This window comes from Macrotis lagotis, chromosome 4 (genome assembly GCF_037893015.1).
Source record: "Macrotis lagotis isolate mMagLag1 chromosome 4, bilby.v1.9.chrom.fasta, whole genome shotgun sequence".
NCBI lineage: Eukaryota > Metazoa > Chordata > Mammalia > Peramelemorphia > Peramelidae > Macrotis > Macrotis lagotis.
The window spans coordinates 41,721,256-41,740,039 of NC_133661.1; the positions used below are offsets into that span (position 1 = coordinate 41,721,256).

At 39.1% G+C, this 18,784-nt stretch overlaps 1 long non-coding RNA gene and 1 pseudogene across 6 annotated transcripts in view; both read left to right on the forward strand.

Annotated features, from left to right (window-relative positions):
* Nucleotides 1-4,573: 4,573 nt before the first annotated feature.
* Nucleotides 4,574-18,784, forward strand: part of LOC141520786 (uncharacterized) — a 39,859-nt gene continuing 25,648 nt past the window's right edge. For all 6 annotated transcript variants that reach the window (XR_012477725.1, XR_012477729.1, XR_012477730.1 and 3 more), the window contains exon 1: nucleotides 4,574-4,697. This is a non-coding gene — a long non-coding RNA (uncharacterized LOC141520786). The remainder of the gene's footprint in view (nucleotides 4,698-18,784) is intronic.
* Nucleotides 13,686-16,146, forward strand: LOC141520785 (eukaryotic translation initiation factor 3 subunit C pseudogene; annotated as a pseudogene).

An 18,784-nucleotide genomic window follows, 5' to 3' on the forward strand; every position in this document is an offset into this window, starting at 1 on the left:
ATGAAAGGGATTCAGCCAGCTCCCAAAGGCATATTACATAAGCAATTTACTGCCACAGAGTAAATAATTGAATTCACAATGCATTCAGGCAGACACAAAACCAAATTGAAGAATCCAGATGAATTCTGTTCTCTGTCCTTGAGGTTGAAGACCAGTATTGTCATCATCATCATTACCTTATGGTGACAGAGCATCTTATGGTTTGCAAAGCACTTTATCTATATGATCTCATTTGAGAAGAAACAGTTATGATTTTATCAGTGGAAATGACACTTAAGATAGGGTATTGCCAGGTGCTTTACTGTTGTGCCCTATCTTTCTATCGGAACTTTTCATCAGACCTCCAGATGAAACTTCCTGTGTATATTGTATTCTCCATTAGAATGGGAGCTCTTTGAGAAAAAAGGACTATCTATGCTTTTGCTATTTCTTCTCATCTAGATATGGATATTTTTCATAAAGGGCCCTTTCAGTTTGACAGAATATATAATCTACAGGTTCAACCATCAATGGCATCACCTCTACTGTTATTGTCATTGTCTAGTCATGTCCAACTCATCCTGACCCCATGGCCCATAGCACACCAATACTGTCAATGGTTTGTTTTTTGGCAAAGATACTAGAGTTGTTTGCCATTTCTTTCTCCAATGGATTAAGACAAATAGAGGTTAAGTGACTTTTCTAGGGTCACACAGCTAGTGACTATCTGAGGCTGGTTTGACCTCAAGTATTCCGGACTCCAGGCCCAGTGTTTTATCCACTGAGCCATCCATCTGCCACTAACCACCTCTATGGCAACCCAAGACCTGGATGCTAAGAGACTTATGTCCTGGCCTTTCATTCTTCCAGACTAGTTATGAGACCTGGGGCTAAGAATATAACCTCTATGGACCTTAGTTTCCTCTTCTGACTAAATAGCTCCAAATCTTGATTTAAATAAAACAGGAAGGAATAGGGTTTCTTGTTTAATAGGTTTTTTGCTTTACCTCATTGCACCCATGATCACATGACAAGAGAGAACTGGGCATATTTTGCCAACAGCAACTGAAAGAGTGGAAATCAAATTAGACAGAGGAGCTGAAACAGGAAGAATGCAAGCTAGCAGATCTTTACTCACAAAGACAGAAAGCAGTTGACCCTGAAATCAATCCAATGTGGCAGAGGAGTCAGAGAATGTGAAAAATAATATCCCGAGGCCCAACACCAGAGAGGCACAGGACACTGAAGACAAGGTAAGAGATAGGAGTGGGGTCAGGAAGAAAAGGATAACTGATAGTCTCGGTCTCACAACTTGAATACAGGAGCAGATCTCAGGAAGATTCTTGCCCCTGTCATCAGCTATCGGGATTGCGATCCTTTAAGGATGGACTTTTGACCCTTACCCAAGCCAAAGAACAGTTCAGGAAACATGAAAGAGGCAACATAGTCTAAAGGATAATATTCAGCACTTGGTGTCAAAATTCTGGGTTCAAATCCCATCTCAACCATTTATTATACTCTCTCAAATTCATTATTTTTATAAATATATATATATATATATATATATATATATATTTACACACAGACATATACATGCACACACATGCACATACCTTTCTCTCATTCAATTGCAATTGAAAATAGGGACTGATTCTTTTTCTGTTTTTATTCTTAGTGACTGGTCCCTACTGGTCCATTGATTGAGAAAGACATTGTGGTATAGTAAATAGGGTTCTGGACTTGGAGACAGAAAGACCCAGGTTCAAACCCTAGTTCAAACACTTACTAACTATGCATCGATGGCAAGTGTTTTGGTTTTTTTCATTTGTAAAAAAGGGGGGGAATTAGATTCAATGAATTCTGAGTATTTCAAAGGTCCCTTCCAAAATTAAACCTGTGATCTCTCTGTGTGTATTACAAATCAATTAAGTTTTTCCAGCCTTTTTTTTCCTTGTCTATAAGATGAGAATCATGTCTATAATTCTTCATAGTACTTTCATGAGGATCCAATGAAAGAATGTCAGGAAAGCACTTGGAAAACTTTAAAGGACCATATGAGTGATAGTTTTTATTAGAAGCAAAACAAAATAGTAGGAGCTATATAGAGGAGTAGTAGAATATCATAAAAACAGCACAGGACAGAGTCAGGAGATCTGGGTTTGAATTCTGAGCAACATTTGCCAGTTGTAGTCACCCTGGTTAAATACACTGACAAATCGACACCTCAATTTTCTCACCTGTAAAATAGAGGCATTTGAGCTCTGTAACTCACAAGGCTTTTATGGTGAAAATACTTTTTAAAATAAAACATGTAGCATAAACATGTTTCAAATAAATATTCCATGCTTCAGAGATTAACATTCCAGAGGCTAGAAGCTTAAAGAAAGAGCTACCCAATAAAAATAGGGCTTGAGCTGAAAATCTTGGTCTTTCCTCTGTAAGGGGAGGGATGACAAATAGACCTGAGCATCCAGACCAGCTAACCTGTTGAGACTTTTGCAAATTGATGTCTTCCTCTTTCATTCACTCTGTTCTCCTTTAGTCTTGTTCTGTCGAGATCAGAAATGTTGAACACAAGGTTCATGTTAGGCCTATAAGCCTCTGAGGTGGAAGAGCCTTGAAAATCATTGGATCCAAATGCATTTGTTTTACAAAAGGGGAAAAGGAAGACTCACAGAGGGGAAGGGTTTCCTCAAGATGGTGACCCTCTGTGAGTAATGAGTCATAATGAACAACAGAATCAAGATTCAATTCCTAGGACTCCAAAGCCACCTCTATCTATTGTGCCATGTTGCCTCTGACACACGAATGAATGGACATTAGAAGGTATATGTCTCTGAATCAGCTTAGTTTCTCTAGTTTGCCATGGACAAGACGGGTCAGGGACTGAACCATAGGAGCCCCAGTTCAGAGTGGCACCAAGTCTACAAACACGTTTAACTAATCTCTCTGCTTTCTCCAGGTTTCTGCATATTGAGCCAAGCACTTAGCATCTTGCAAAAGGTTTGTTCTTATGGACCTTTCTTGGAACACTAGACTAATTAACCAAGAGATCTAAGGCTCTCCTTTGAGTTTATCCATGAAGTCTCTGTGTGACCTTTGACGAGTCTATGTGATGTTCTTTGTTTCCTTTCCCATCAGTTCAGTGAATGGATATGAGTGGCCAACTATGAGAGCTGATATGAATAATCTACCATGTTTTTAGCCTTCAGCTAAGGGGTAGAAATACAAAGATTAAATAGATAAGGCACAAAACAAATGATTGTGATATAAATTAGAACATAAGACTATGGGAGAGGTGCTGAGTGCCGTAGGAGATGGAGGGAGGAAGAGAAGTCTGTACACAATACAGTTACCCCTTGCTAAATCATCTTGGTTTTTGTCTAAGGCAGTTGTATCTCAAAATGATGAAGAAGACTATCTTGAAGTTCTCCTCTACCCATTTCAATATCATTTTTCTGCTACTTGGTGGCATATTTTAAATACCTAAAAACTCTTTATTTTTCAAAACCTGCTCTTTGGGAAGGCACACAATTTTAGAAACAGAAAAAGGCACTTGAGCGAGAAAGAAGCTGAATTTTATCCTAAAAAATTTCCCAATGTATTTGAAAAAAGAGAGAGAGCCTTAAGCCAAAATGAAAGAGTCTAAAGAGGAAGAATTGTAAATATCATTAAGGTACTGGGAGAGATGTTTAGTAGAATGTTTCTCAAGGGTCTTGCTAGCCAGGCTTCCTGAAATCTCCTCAAAGAATCTGAAATAATTATCAAGTCTAATCACCCCATTCACTGAGACCCAGTGAGAAGGAGATCTTCAGGTCTCACACAATTAGAGAATCATTTAAGTTGTAGTCTTAGAATCCTAGAAGATAATTTTTAAGTTCCTTGAGATCACCCAGCCTGACCTCCCTCATTTAATAGATAGAGCAACTGAATGACCAGCCTAAGGTATACAGAAAGTTCACAGTGGAGAAGGGGCTTGGCAGATATCTAAGGCTCCTTCCATCTCAAAATGTATGATCTGCAGAAATTAAGTCATATTTGTCCTTTCCGCTTTCCTTTTCCTTTCCTTTCAGTTTCTGGTCATTGTTACCTTTTTTTTTAACCTGGAGAGAAAACAGGACTGATTTTGCTTTACTGTAACATTCTTCGGTCCTAAGAAAACTTGAGGCTAATTCTTCCTTTCAGGTCTGGACCCCATTGGTAATGAGGTATAATGGAGAGAGGACTGTTCTGTCCTCTTAGGCAGGAAGACCTTAATTGGGGTCCTGCCTCAGGCACATTTGGGCTTGACAATCTTAGACCTTAGGCTAGTTATTTCACTTCCTAGTGGACAAGGTAATTCTCTATGATGAAATTTCAGAGGTAGAGGCAACAGGGGTTCCCTATACCCATAAGATCACTATTCCAATCCTAAATCACGCCAAAATGAAGAGAACATTTGTACAGAATATGAGGTACTGTGGGAGAAGAGAACATGATGGCTGAGGGTGAGACAGTAAATGTTTTGTATTTAATTAATCACTTATTGACCACATTCTGTACAAAGTACTATTCTAGATGACATAACAATAGTGAACATTGGTCTACAGCCTTACCTACATTATCATATTTGCTCCTTGCCACAATCCTTTGAGCTAGGAGATGGAAGGCTTATTATTCTCATTTGATAGACAAGCAACTCAGACTTAACAGATGAATTATTCAAGTCCACAGAGCAGGTAGGTCACAGAGCTGAGACTCAAACTCAGGCATCCAAAACTCTTTCTATTTGTCTATAGCTGCCTCTCACAGTCATGGCCTTGATGAACTTATAGTCCCATTGGAGTGGTAAGATTAGCCTGGATGGAATAGAGTCCATTTGGGGTATGGCATGAGAAAAACTTTAACCAGATTGGAAGAAGGATTTAGTCTGCTTTTGACAGATAGATAAGTCTAAAAACAGAATGGGCTGTCTCCAGAGGTAGTGAGTTTTCCATCTCTCTAGGTCTTAAGGCAGGTACAGGTGGCCACTTGTCAGTCATAGCATAGAATCCAAGACGAGATTCCTGTTCAGGTACAGGTCAGACCAGATGGCTGTTTATATATCCTCCAACTCTGTGAATAACCTTCCCATCACTGGAAGACTTGAAAGGAGAAAGAATAGACACTTGTCTGACACATAGATGGGGGAAGAATTTAATTCTATGACCTCTGTGATACTTACCTGCGGTTCTATAACACATAACTATTTTCAGGGTTGGTCCTGGCTAAATATGCTCTCAAAGGGGGAACCTCCTAGCTATTAAGAGAACAAAGATATATCTTTCCCCAAGAAGGATTTCTTTGAACAAAACAAAATGCTGACTTACTTGAGCAAAGTATTATATCCTTAGGAGGTACATAGTTACTGTCTTCCTCTAGCTGAAGGGTTGTCATATCAAAGGGGGATTAGTTTTATTCTGCTTGGCCCAAATGGGCAGAACTAGAATCCATGGGTGGAAGTTGTTGCCAAGAATTGAAATGGACTGTTAAACAGGTAATTGAGTTTTCCATTCCTTTCAGTGTTCAAACTCCTTGTCTCTTGGCGATGTTAACGAAAATTTTCCTCTTCACACACATCACAGGGAAGCTCACCATCTTTGGCATGTATAGAATAGATGACTTCTAATTGTGAATGTCTGTGATTGAGGGCAGGGGCTGTTTCATTTTGGGCTCTTACCTCCCCAGTGCCTAACTCATTGTTATGTTTGTTAGAGTTAATTTGAGAAGTTGGACTTATTATATACTCAAAAAGAAAAGATTTTACAATAGAGATCTGCAGTTTCATGTAAAGACATCTTATTGTGTTCTACTATGTATATATAAAATGACCATTTTATTTGATATTTTTAATAAAAAATTAAAAATTCTTGTTGATCGATTGCAGAAGGCTTTAAATACCAGACCAAAGAATTTCAAAATGAAGCTTCTGATGGTAAGGATTCACAGGAGATTTTGGGGGCACCTGAGCCACAATGGCCCAGCATCCATTCTACCTGCTTTCATAATGGTCCAATGTTTAACAGATCTCCTGATTAGGTAATTCATGATCTTTTGAACAATTGGTCTTTGTGGTGATTATTTTTAGATAGTTGGGAGTTTCACTGGTCCTAATTTTCACCATCATGGTCCTTGGCAGTTTAAGGCAGAGGGGAGGAAAATAGAAGCTTTTCATATTTCAGGATTGTAACCTAAGGAATGAGAGAGATAAGTGATTGGAGTTCAGGAACTCTGAAGATCACTGTTATAATCTGCTTTTCAACAAGATGGCCCTGCTATGAGAGTGTTGGGGGCAAGATGTTGCATTCCTCTGCTGAGCCCAGAAGAAGAGGGGAAAATAGTCCCTACAACATGGAGGTATTTCACCAGGCTTTTCATTAGATGTTTGCCATTCTGATGAAAGGTTTCAGAATCCTGCATCTGTGTGGCTGTGGCTCTGTGTCTCTGTGCCTGCAGAACCCCAAATCTCTAGTTTGAAGACACCACAGTCACCATCTTATCCAATCTCTTCATTTCGCAAATGAGGAAATAGAGCTCTGTACAGAAAGATAAGTGACTTTTGATGGAAAATAAAATCCTCAACTCTGAAGGCCTTTCAAGTTGTCTTGGTCAGAAGCAAAGTGATGTAGAACTAGAGAATGTTAGACCTGGGGCGGCTAGGTGGCGTAGTGGATAAAGCACTGGCTCTGGAGTCAGGAGGACCTGGGTTCAAATCCGGTCTTAGACACTTAATAATGACCTAGCTGTGTGGCCTTGGGCAAGCCACTTAACCCCGTTTACCTTACAAAACACACACACACACACACACACAAAGAGAATATTAGAGCTAGAAGGATCTTTCAGGAGCATCTAATCTAACCCCTTCATTTCAACTGAGAAGGAAACTGGAGACAAGAGAGGTCCAACATCTTGACCAGTTAGCCTGAGCTGATAATAGGTCAACATATGGTGTAGAGGAAAGGACATGGGATTTAGAGTTCGAGATTATGTGTGTGAGTCCCAGCTCTGATGCTTACCTACTTTTGTGATTTGGGGTAAACTTCTCTGACCTCACCTTCCTTATCTGCTTAATCAGAGACCCTTGAACTTCTCATCATGATCCTGTGAAGTCAGGTGGTCTAAACGTTCTGCTCTTTCCATTATGTCATATGACAAGGATGTGGGCTAGACTAGCTAACTTAGGTAGCCAGATGAGCTTCTATGATCCTCTGAGAGCTTGACACTACACAAGTCAGGTTCTCTGTGGTCTGCCAAAGGAAAGATGGGGAGGTGACCCTGGAATCTGCATATAAATCCATGGAAATGGGGCACAGGACTTTCAGGCAGTCCTACCACCAGTAGGCATTTGCTTGTGCCAGTCTGACCTTCTGAGTAGTGACTTTCCATCAGTGTAATGCTCTAAAATGGGAAAAATAGTACAATCTAAGTATTGGGAGAAGGGGGGAGGATGTAGGGAGCTGAGTAAAGAAGAGGGAAAGGACGGTCATGTTGTTCCAACTTCATTTTCTCTTTCTCATTTGAAAACTGTACCCACACATCTATTAAAAGGGAGAAGGGTGGAAAGGGGGCAGATATATCTGTTTAGAATAGCAACTCAGTAAGCCTCCAGCCTGGGAGAGGCTCCCTGGGAATCCAAATTCTATCAACCACTCATCAGCTTGCCCAGCATGGGTAATAATGGATGCCAAATAAGTGATAGAGAATACTGATCTCATTTGTTTTGGTTCTGGGGGCGTTGTGCTACATGGGCTCAAAAAGAAAATATGGAGAGATGGTTAATAGACTACATCCAACTCACAAAAGCCATTCCTTTGTACAGCAAGAATTTATCGGTTCTCTATCATGTGCAATGCACTTTGCTAAACATGAGAGACCACTAAAATATTACACCATTCTTGCTTTCAAAGAGCTTATCATCAAGAAGCTAAACTAGTACAGGGAATGGTTCTTAACATGTGTGAGATGAACCCCTCTCACACTCTGAAGAAGTCTATGGACCCTTCTCAGAATGACATTTTAAAAGAAATAAAACAAACTACTTGGGATTATGAGAAGGAAACCAAGTATAAAGAAAATTAAGATGATTTTCCCCATTAAAATTCAAAGAGTAACTCAAAGATCTCCATGGATCCCATATTAAGAACCCCTGGTATCTGAGTGTCAATGTCTTCCATCCCTAGTGTGTGAAGGGTTATAAGAAAAGATATATACTAAAATAATAGCACAAATTAGAATATACAAGTCACAATGTAATACAAATAAAATGCAATACAATGTGAATTAGGAAAGAAGAACAGAAAACAAAATAAAGGGAGGGAGATCAAATGGAAGAGAAATCACTTCCACTTTTGAGGTAGGGAAGGAGTAGTGATCAATTCCACCTTAGCAGAAAGGTTATGAGAGGAAATCATGTGGAGTTAAGGTTGAAAATGTAGATTTGTTTCCTCCTCTTTTTTCAGAGGGCAAGGACTATGGGTGTGGAATATTAGATATATTTTAAAATACAGTTTGATGGCACTGATTGACTTCACTAAACTTCCCCCTCCTTTGTTTTCAATCTTTATTATAAGGTTAGGTAGCTCAGTAGGGAGCAAGGAGGGATATATTTGGAAATGAAGAGGATGTAAAAAACAAATCAATGAATATGACATAAAAGAAAAGGTATGGTGGGGTTCCAAATTGACAAAGATAATAAAAGATGGAAGCAGTTGATGTTAATAAGCCTGTGGGAAGACATGCATATTGACATACAGTGCTATGAATTTGTCCCAACTGATCTGGAAAACAATCTGAAATTATGGGAAATAAGTCACTAAAGCTGTTACCTGTCATTCAGTCATCCTTCTGATGAGCATCTACCCAGGGAAGCCAAGGCAGAAATGATGATCCTACATATGCCTCAAGAGTCAATGCAATACTTTTTGCAATAGTAACAAATGGAGGAGAATGTGGTTAAACATTATTTGGGGAACAGCTGAACAAACTGTGGAAGATGGTGATGTGAGCTCATGGATGATGAATTCATCTGCTCCCAGGAGTTTCAGAAACAACTCTATGCAGCTGCTTCCCAGATTTATATATTCAACTATAGTTGAATCCGAGCTCCTGTCCCCCAAAGCCCACTAACTACCTATTGAATATTTCAGACTGGATATACTGAGGTATCTCAAACTCAACAAATCTCAAACAAAACTTATAATCTTTTCCTCTCTATATACACCAATTTCAAACCTCTCTTTTATATAAAGAGACAACATGGTATAGTGTGTGTGGGGGGGAATCCTAGTGAATTGGAGTCAATTGATTTGAACCTGGGTTCAAAACTATCTTTTCTCTTATTAATTGTGTAACCCTGGGAAACTTACTTTATCTCTCCTTTTTTTTAACTTGCACTAGATAGACTCTTTAAGCTCTAAATCTGGGATGCTCCAATCCTGTGGCTAAACTTTCCATTAGTAATCACTATTAACTTTCATAATATCATTAATACTTCATTATCCCCCAACATACCCCACCCACTCAGTTGTCAGGTCTTGTTGTTTTAACCTCCATATCTCAGCTAGATATGTCCTTCTTTCTACTCATATGGATTGTTGTAATACCCTCTTCATTGTTCTCCCTCTTTTCTCCCTATTCTAATCCATCTGCAGTCACAAAAGGATTTTTTCACAGGGCAGACCTGTCCTCGTCACTCCCAACTCAAAAGATTCCAGCGATCCCTCTTTATTACCTCTAGGATCAGACCAACTCCTTTGGGGCATTTCAATTGCTTTGCAACCTGCCTTCTTCCTGTGTCTTCATTTTTTTTTACACATTACTCAACTCCACGTATTCTATGACCCAGCCATACTGATCTATCTGTTGATCGCCATACAGAGTATCTCATTTCCTATCACTCTACTTTTGCCCTCTCCTCACCTCCATCCTCTAGAGTCTCTGCTTTCCTTCAAGGCTCAGATGAAATCCTACTGTTTTCAAGAGGGTTTTCCTGGTCTTCTCAGCTGCTAATTCCTTCTCACCTAAGGTTCTCTTCTATCTGCTTTGGAGGTGTACAATATAACAAAGGTGGACCTAGTAGGACTTATTTGAACTGATTCAGTGAAGTAAGAAGAACAGAGAGGACAATATATCCAACGGACATGATAATTGTAAGGAAGGTACCACTAAGAGATATCAGAAGTCAATTTAACAAATTGACCCCTATTGATTCTATACACTGACATCAAAGCCTCCTGAGAGTGATATGGTGGTCTATGGGAACAGAATGAGAGCATTGTCTAACTACCCAACATGTTTGTTTTGTTCACCTGTATTTTATTATAAGGAAAGGTCATATTGGCATAAAGTCGCAGTGATTTAAAAACAAAAGCAGCATCAATTAAAAAAATAATCTTGGATCAATTGGTAACTGGTCTATAATTTATAGAATAAGAGAGGTGCTGAATAAATACATAAATAAATATATGAATGGATAGGGGAATGAGATAACTGACAGATGGAAGAATAGAGAGACAGACAAATTGATACATACATCAATAGATGATGGATGATCAGATGAATGGATGGATAGCTATATGGAGAGATAGAGAGATAGATGATGGATGGATAGACGGATGTTTAGATAGATAGATAGATAGATAGATAGATAGATAGATAGATAGATAGATAGATAGATGATAGATAGGATGGTATCTGATGGGGTTATGGGAGGTGGGAGGGCAAGGGATGGCAGACCTTGTGCCTGAAAGGATAAGATGCTTGGTCTCTTTTTTAGTAGGCAATAGGGAACAATTGAAAAGATTTAAGTAGTGGGAGGATGTGATCAGACAAATTGCATTAGGAAGATTAATCTGGCACTAGGGATGGAGAATGGATTGAAGTGGGGACCAAGTTGGCCTGTTAGTAGGCTATTAAAATGCAAAAACCTTGGGGAGGTATTAAACCCTTATCAGTTAACACCTTAGCTGGGATTAGCTGGCAGCAAGCCAAGATAAGGACCCTACTGAAGGATAACTTTTGTTAAGATTCTTAGCATCAGTGGCAGACAGAATTAGGCAGGCTCTCCTCATACAAAGAGGCTAAGTGCAGATGTTGGTACTCCTGGGAGCTTACATACTCAAAACCAAACAGTACAAAAACTGTTAGAAAGAGAAAGTCCAAGGCTGCTCTAGAATGAAATTACTCTCTGGAAGTTTGGCTTCTCAGGGCAGCCTGTTTACTGGGATCTGCAGTTTAGGTTATTGCCATTGGAAAGAGCACTGACTCTGAAAGAGACCTGGTTAAAATGGTGCCTCAACCATATAATACTTACAGTACCTCGGGCAAGTCAGTCAACTTTCCTGGTCCTCAGTTTCCTCTACTGCAAAATGAAGGAGTTGGTTGGCCTTTGGAGTTTCATACTGGTGTTAATATCTATGAACCTTGACGCTAAAAAGTTAAAATTTTTGCAGGTCTGCCAGGAGACAGGCAGGTTTAGTTTGAGGGTCCTGTTCAATCAACCAATGATCATTTATTATTATTTATTAGTACTTAGTATGTGTACTGAATAAACATTGGGCTTACAAAGAAGTAAGAACAACCACTGTCTTCTAGAAGCTTGCATTCTAATAGGTAAAACATCCTGTAAATAAATGAAGAGAAGACAGCCTCAGAAGTAATTCATTTCTTTCTTCAGGGATGAAATTGCAAATGAAATAATCAGAGACCCAAGATTCCCTCAAGGTAGAGGGAATAGAGAATGGAAACAAGATCTGAAGGTGAGGAGGATTTCAAAGGGCAGAGATATAGTTTTCCCAACCTCTTAATTGTATAGTCAAGGATACCGAGATCCAGGGAAATGAAGTGACTTACTTAAATTTAACCAAGTACTATAAATAGCGAAGCTAGGATTTACATCCTTTTCTGACTCTAAAGTCAATGTACAGCCTAAAGAATTTGCCTTTTTTCTATAACTCTTAGGTGAGCAGATCTAGGATTAGTGAGTAGAAATTACAGGACTCGGATTTTGACTTGGAATAAGGGGGAAAAACCATTCTTACAATCACTTCAGTCCAAATAGATACATATGTGTGTGGATATGATCCACACATATAGAATAACTAGCATTTGTATAGGATTTTAAGGTTGGTAAAAAACACTTCATAAATGTTTTCTCATTTGATTTGCACTACAACATGTGAATAGGTGTGATTTTCATTTTTCAGCCTTAGAAACTGAGGCTTAGAGTAATTCATTGATTTGCCCAGAAGTACCCAGGGCTAGATGGTATCTGAGGCAAAAACTTCTGACTCCAGGTCCAGCACTCTATCTATTGAACTATTACACATATATTTGTATGTATATTTGCATGCATGTATGTGAGCATATGTATTATATGTGTGTGCAAATGAAAAATATATAACTATATCTCTATCCATGTATCACACACAAGCTCTGAAAAGTAGATATCTCTGAGCAGAGGTTGGATGATCTCTTCATAACCACTTATAAAGATGTTATAGACAGAATTCTTGATAGGGATGGGTCCCAATGACTTCAGAGATCCCATTCAACTTGGCAATTTCATGATATTGTGAGCATCCACAAATTTAAAAGAAAAAGGGGAGCTTTTAAGGAGTGATGTGACTCTATTGATGGAACAGGAGAGAAAGGTGGTATCAACCTGGCTCCTCTAGGAATCAGGAAAGAATGGGAGATGATTATTTCCAAAAGATTGTCAATTTGCACTCTTTATGGAGTGCTAATCCTCCAGCACTTTGCATAAATGGTCTTTGGATGGGCTCATGCAAAAGGTGAATTTGAACATGTTGACAGCCCAATTCTGTTTTTGATCTGTAAAAAGAAGGCAATACTTCTTCCTTATTCTATAGTCCAGAGGCAGACAGATGATCTGATTAAAAGAGGGGGGAAAAAATCATCCAATGCAAATCATTCTTGCAGACTTCTAGAGCCCTATCTGTAATTGAGAATAGTGTTGGACAAAGAACTAAGCTATTTTCTGGTCAGATCAAAATGGAAAGAAGCAATGGGACCACATTCTAAAATGATTTAATGCCTTCTTTTCTTGGTTATTCTCAAAGTAATGAGTAAATTCAATCCTGGTCCAGAGATTAAAAGTAATTCTGACCTAATAAGTAGATAAGTATGCAACCACCTTTCACATAGTGCTAGGAATCTCATGATTAGTAATCTGTTCTTTAGTCTCAAAGGATTTTGAACTCCCCAAATGGTCTCTGGTTAGTTGAAGATGCCCAGAGGTCTCGTTGGGATTAGGAATTAGCTCAATGTATTCTGTTTCAAGAGTCATCATAATTTATTATCTTCTAATTGTTTTCAATGAACAAAAATCTATTTTCTCTCCTTTGTGAAAAAAGAAAATTGAATCATTTGCAGCAAATATGCATAGTCAAGCAAGACAAATTCCTACATAGGCTATGTCAAAAAATATGTTACTTCAGAATGGATCACAAAAGGAGAGCTCAGATGAAGGGAGGGATCAGGAGTATAGTCAGAGCACAAAGCAGGGGACTAAATAGAAATGAATTTGAACTCAGGTCTTCCTGATTCCAAGTCTCCCTGCCTTTCAGGGCCCAGTGGAAGTACTGGAACAAGTTCAGCCTTTCCATGGAAGAGATTTACTTGCCCTGTATTGATCATCCTATCTGGTCTGTGACTAAGGGGTATGTGTCCTCTATGCACTTTCCTCCCTCTCCCAAGACCCAGTGCTATTATTCTGGGCAATACAGTAATACATGTCCTGTTGAAGTTTAGGGCGAGCCTTGGCATTGGAAATCCATGTACCCAGTTCCTATAATATACTGCTGACCAAATGAATACTCAGTACTTTCCCCAATTTGCCCTGCCCCTTGATAAGAAAATGCCAATAGTCATTGAATTCAAACTAAAAGACAAGCATAATGTGGCTCTCCCAACTCAGAACAAATCAAACACAAAGAACAATGGAGCTTTTACAAAGAAGAAAGATAACCTCTGAAACTCCAGAAGATCAAAATATCTTGCTTTAGTCAATACAGTGAATAGTTAAACACTCAGAGCCATTTCCTTAGCTAGAAATAAAACCATTTTGCTCTCTGGTTCCCATCACAATGACATCCAGTTAATTAATTTCCACCAGAGGTCAAATGGGTAAACAACAGACAGGCTTTTGACAAAAAGATGACTGGAGAGCCGAATTAATGACATTGAGGTTGAGGTTCTATGTGTGCTGGGATGGAGGTGGAGGGAATGGCAGTTGTATGGCAAAGAATGATGAGAGACCTCAAAGACTCAAAGAACTGGGCTCAATTTACTTCAAAGGTTTCTTACAGTCCAGACTATAATCCCAGTGAGGATGCAAAGAGGAAAAAAAAAGATCCCTGCCCTCAAGAAATTTATAATTCAAGTGGAAACGTGGCAGGTATGCTTAAACTGCACTAATGAATTGATAAACATCTTGTTTGCAAATCCCAACATCTTTGTCCACATAAGTCAATGAGAACTGGTCTATCTTTGAGGAACCTCTTCATGTTCATGGCTGTATCCTAACTCTGATGGAAAGGATGGATGAAGAGTTTACTAAGATCACCAAACACAGATCCTCATTCCTAAGAGTATGTGGAGTTTCTCAAGAATGAGATCGATTGACTGTGTTCAGTGCTACCTGTAGGAAAAAGGCACAAATGAGAATATGTGCCGTATTGTACCCTTCAGGAAGGGTCCTCAGTGTCAGAGAAAGATCAGGATGAAGATGAGGAGGTGCTGATGGAGAGCCTATTACAAATGTGTATATATATATATATATATATATATATATATATATATATATATATATATATATGCCAAGGATTAGACGGAATTCAGACAGACATTATCCTCTGCCGTATCTACCACCATGTTCTTACATTATTGCTGGTACTAGGCTCAGGACCTCATGCTCAGGAGCCACTTGCAGGATAGCATTTAGCATATAGACTCTCTTGCTCTTTATAACCATATCATGGTCCAGTTGGACATCTTTAACTTCCACCAGGACCTAACCAAAGATTCACTCAATGGCCTCCTAGATATCCAGTCTGCCCCTCTGGGGCAGAGTCTCCAGTTCAAGGAGACTGATGAAGTGGAATCAGGAGCACTGTTGCCAGGTTCCCTTCCACTTTCAGATCAACCTGAAGCTACTTGAATGCATTTATTTGACATCTGTTGTGCTTCTGGAGTCCCCATATATGACAGCTCATTAAAGTGATGCCCAGAACTACATAATCAGCAAACAGTTCCACCACCAACTGCAGGTTTGTAAATGATAGCCCTTGCTCTGTCTACACAAATCAATGAATGAGCAGGTAGTAGCTGCTTTTGGAGCCAGGAAGATAAGTAATTGGAAGACTTGTCAAGGTTTATTAGTTTCTTTTTTTGGTTTTTGCAAGGCAATAGGGTTAAGTGATTTGCCCGAGGTCACACAGCTAGGTAATTATTAAGGGTCTGAGGCTGGAATTGAACTCAGGTCCTCCTGACTCCAGGGTCAACACTCTATCCTATGAGCCATCTAGCTGCCCCGCACAGTTTTACTATTAATGAGAAGATGAATGGAAAAAGACTGATATTTGTTCCATGATGCCAACAAAGTTGTTATCAGGTTAGTTAGAAAGAATAAGGAAGAGTCATTGCTAATTAATTTTTCGTCCTACAGCAAGGTCTATTTGTATGAATCTGGAGGCATTATCTAAAATGTTCCAGTTGGGTCTGTTCACTGTTCACTATCTAACCAGCAAAATGATCACCAATAAAGATCTAGTGGCCTCTCTGAACCAGCCAACACAGATAGTGGCAATACACAGCACAGGACCCACATCCCAGAAGAACCTGACTCTGCAACTGGTAGCAAAGCTGAGTGACTTCCAGAAAATAATGAGCATATCTTTGACCATAAGCATAAAACCAATGGAGGCTATTTTAGAACCCAGAGGGATGCTACTAAATAAAATGAGGAGGACTACATGCATAAGGGAAGTTACTCTCACTATCAGTTACAGATTCCCTATTGATATCCTCAGGGCTTGCAACTCCTGAAATGTAACATTCATCCAGAGTAATTAAAAGTCTACATAGTGTTGATTTTTTTTTAGTTTTTTACAAGGCAATGGGGTTAAGTGACTTGCCCAAGGTCCCACAGCTAGGTGATTATTAAGAGTCTGAGATCAGATTTGAACTCAGGTCCTCCTGGCTCTGGTGCTCTATCCACTGTGCCACCTAGCTGCTCCAAACGTTGATATTTTTGAAAAGAGTATATAGGAAATAGTCATAGAATACCTATGCATACTCCTCAAACAGAATATGCTGCTCATGTTTATAACTGTTGATAGTCAGCTAGGTGGCACAGTGATTAGAGTGTTGGCCTCATCTTCCTGAATGCAAATCTGATCTCAGAGACTTACTAGCTGGGTGACCCTGGCTAAGTTACTTTAGCCCTTTTTGTCTCAGTTTTTTTTTCAAAAATCTATAAATGAGATGGAGGAGAAAATGGTAAACAATTCCAATATCTTTGACAAGAATACCCCAAATGGGGTCACTTAGAGTTGGAATGACTGAAATGACTTAATAACAATTACTCTAACTATCCCTAGGAGGGTATATAAGAGTTAAATAGTTGCCCCAAAGGATTGGCAATGTGAGAGCATGGAATGTGATGACCAAGGATCATGGAAGAGATAAATATGGAGGTTGATGGGGAGGGAAGACTAATGGGAAGTGGAGGAAATGACTTTGAGGGAAAATTTTTTGGAAGAGCCAATCCTGCCAAGAATGGGAACAAAAAGGACTTCTAAAGAAAACCTTCCTTGAGTAACCTCAGAATAGAAGCCCCCCACTAGGGAGAGAGTAATATTTTGGTTCTCATGCTGACTGACCAACACCTAACACAGTGTCTGACACCTAGTAGGTATTTGTTGGTTGGTCTGAATTTCCCTGTACTATCCAATGACCTCATCATATTTTCTTTGAATGATAGATTATTAAAATTGCAATAGACTTTTGGAGATCAGACAGCCCAACTCTTTTCCTTCAGAAGTTAAAATCATCCCAGAGGAGTGACATTTTATCTTATCCTAAGTGAGCAAATGACTTTAGCTTTTTGTCGACAAGTACCATTTCATTTAGCATGGAGGAATCTTTCTGCATTTAAACTAAATTGTAGCATATGGATATGGCATATTCTAATGATCATGTTGTTATCAAGTTATCAGAGTGGGTGGGACCCTGAGAGACCAGCCAATCTGGCCTTCTCATTTGACAGATGAATGTACTATTTAGGGTAATTCCTGAAGCAGGTCTTCTCCCCATTTTCCTGGATGTTGACCAGGTTAAGAGTGTGTGTGTGTGTGTGTGTGTGTGTGTGTGTGTGTGTGTGTGTGTGTGTGTGTGTCCTTCAAGAGCAGTAATGATATTTCAACTGATCAATCTCATTTGTGAAGTTATACCACCCAGATCACCTGGCACTATTTCTGCCTGTGAGCTTTAAACATTAAGCTTTAAGTATCTACCATATGTTACTGCCTTTTGCAGGAATCCCTGGATTGTCATTCTCTATTTTTGCTGAAACAACATGTGGTGTTCAGTAGATTTCACCATGATAAGCTTAATTCCACAACCTTATGTCTCTTCTTGGTTAAAAGGGATGTTGGGAAGGGGTGGTAATAATGGTGATGATGGAGAACAAACTAAAGGTGAGCCAAGGAATAGGAGTGTCTTTCTATATTCTAGAAAGGTAAGGTGTTGGAAAAAAGCAAGACTGGGAGTTGAGTTAGAGGAATTCTAGACCCTTCTCTGCCTCTGACTCCTATCCAAGATTCAGTTTATTTTTAGAATTAGTGAATTAGCCTAGATGACCCCTAAGGGCTTTTATAACTCCAGTATTCCATAATTAATCAATCAACAAACATTAAGTACCTACTAAGTGAAAAGCACATACTAGGTGCTGAAGATTCAAGACAAAACAGTCTGTGCCCTCAAGGAGTTTACAATTCTATTGAAGAAAACAACATGTACCCCAGTAGTTGGAAAAATCTAAAGCAGATCCATGCAGAAAGTATGTTTGAGCTGAATCAGAGAGAGAGAGAGAGAGAGAGAGAGAGAGAGAGAGAGAGAGAGAGACATTTTACATGGGTACAGAGAAGGGAGAAGGCAGGATCATGGGAGAGGAAAAGTAAGACTAATATTACTGGATCATTGAGTGCATGGAATGTGATAATTTATAAGGGATCAGGAAAATCTGAGTTCAAATCCTGCCTTAGTAGGTGACTGGGCAAGTTGCCTAACCTCTCTGAAACTCAATTTCCTCATTTGTAAAATGGAAATAATAGCATCTACCCCATAGATTTGCTGTGAAGAGCATGCATAAAAGTATTTTGCAAACCTTACAATGTTATCTACTATAACTTATGATTAATATGTCTATGTCTGGTCAGATGGGATGGAGTCAAGGAGGAAGGATGATGGGAACTCAACTCATAGAAATATGGAGAGGAGAAAATAGAAGAAAATAGAAGCAGCAATGAGGAAAAGAGAAATTGAAAAAGAAAAAGGAAAAGGATGGAAAGTGAACAGTAGAAGTCAAGGTAGTAAGAAAGGAAAAACGGTGACACATCATGGTGTTCTGGAGTCAACTTGATCCTGCTCAGCAGAGCAGGTTTTTAACAGTCTAAGTTTAAAACTTAGAATTCTGAACTGCAGACACAGGAAAATTCTACAAACCAGTTTGATGTATTGTTTTGCTGATTGTCTAGGAAAATGAAGA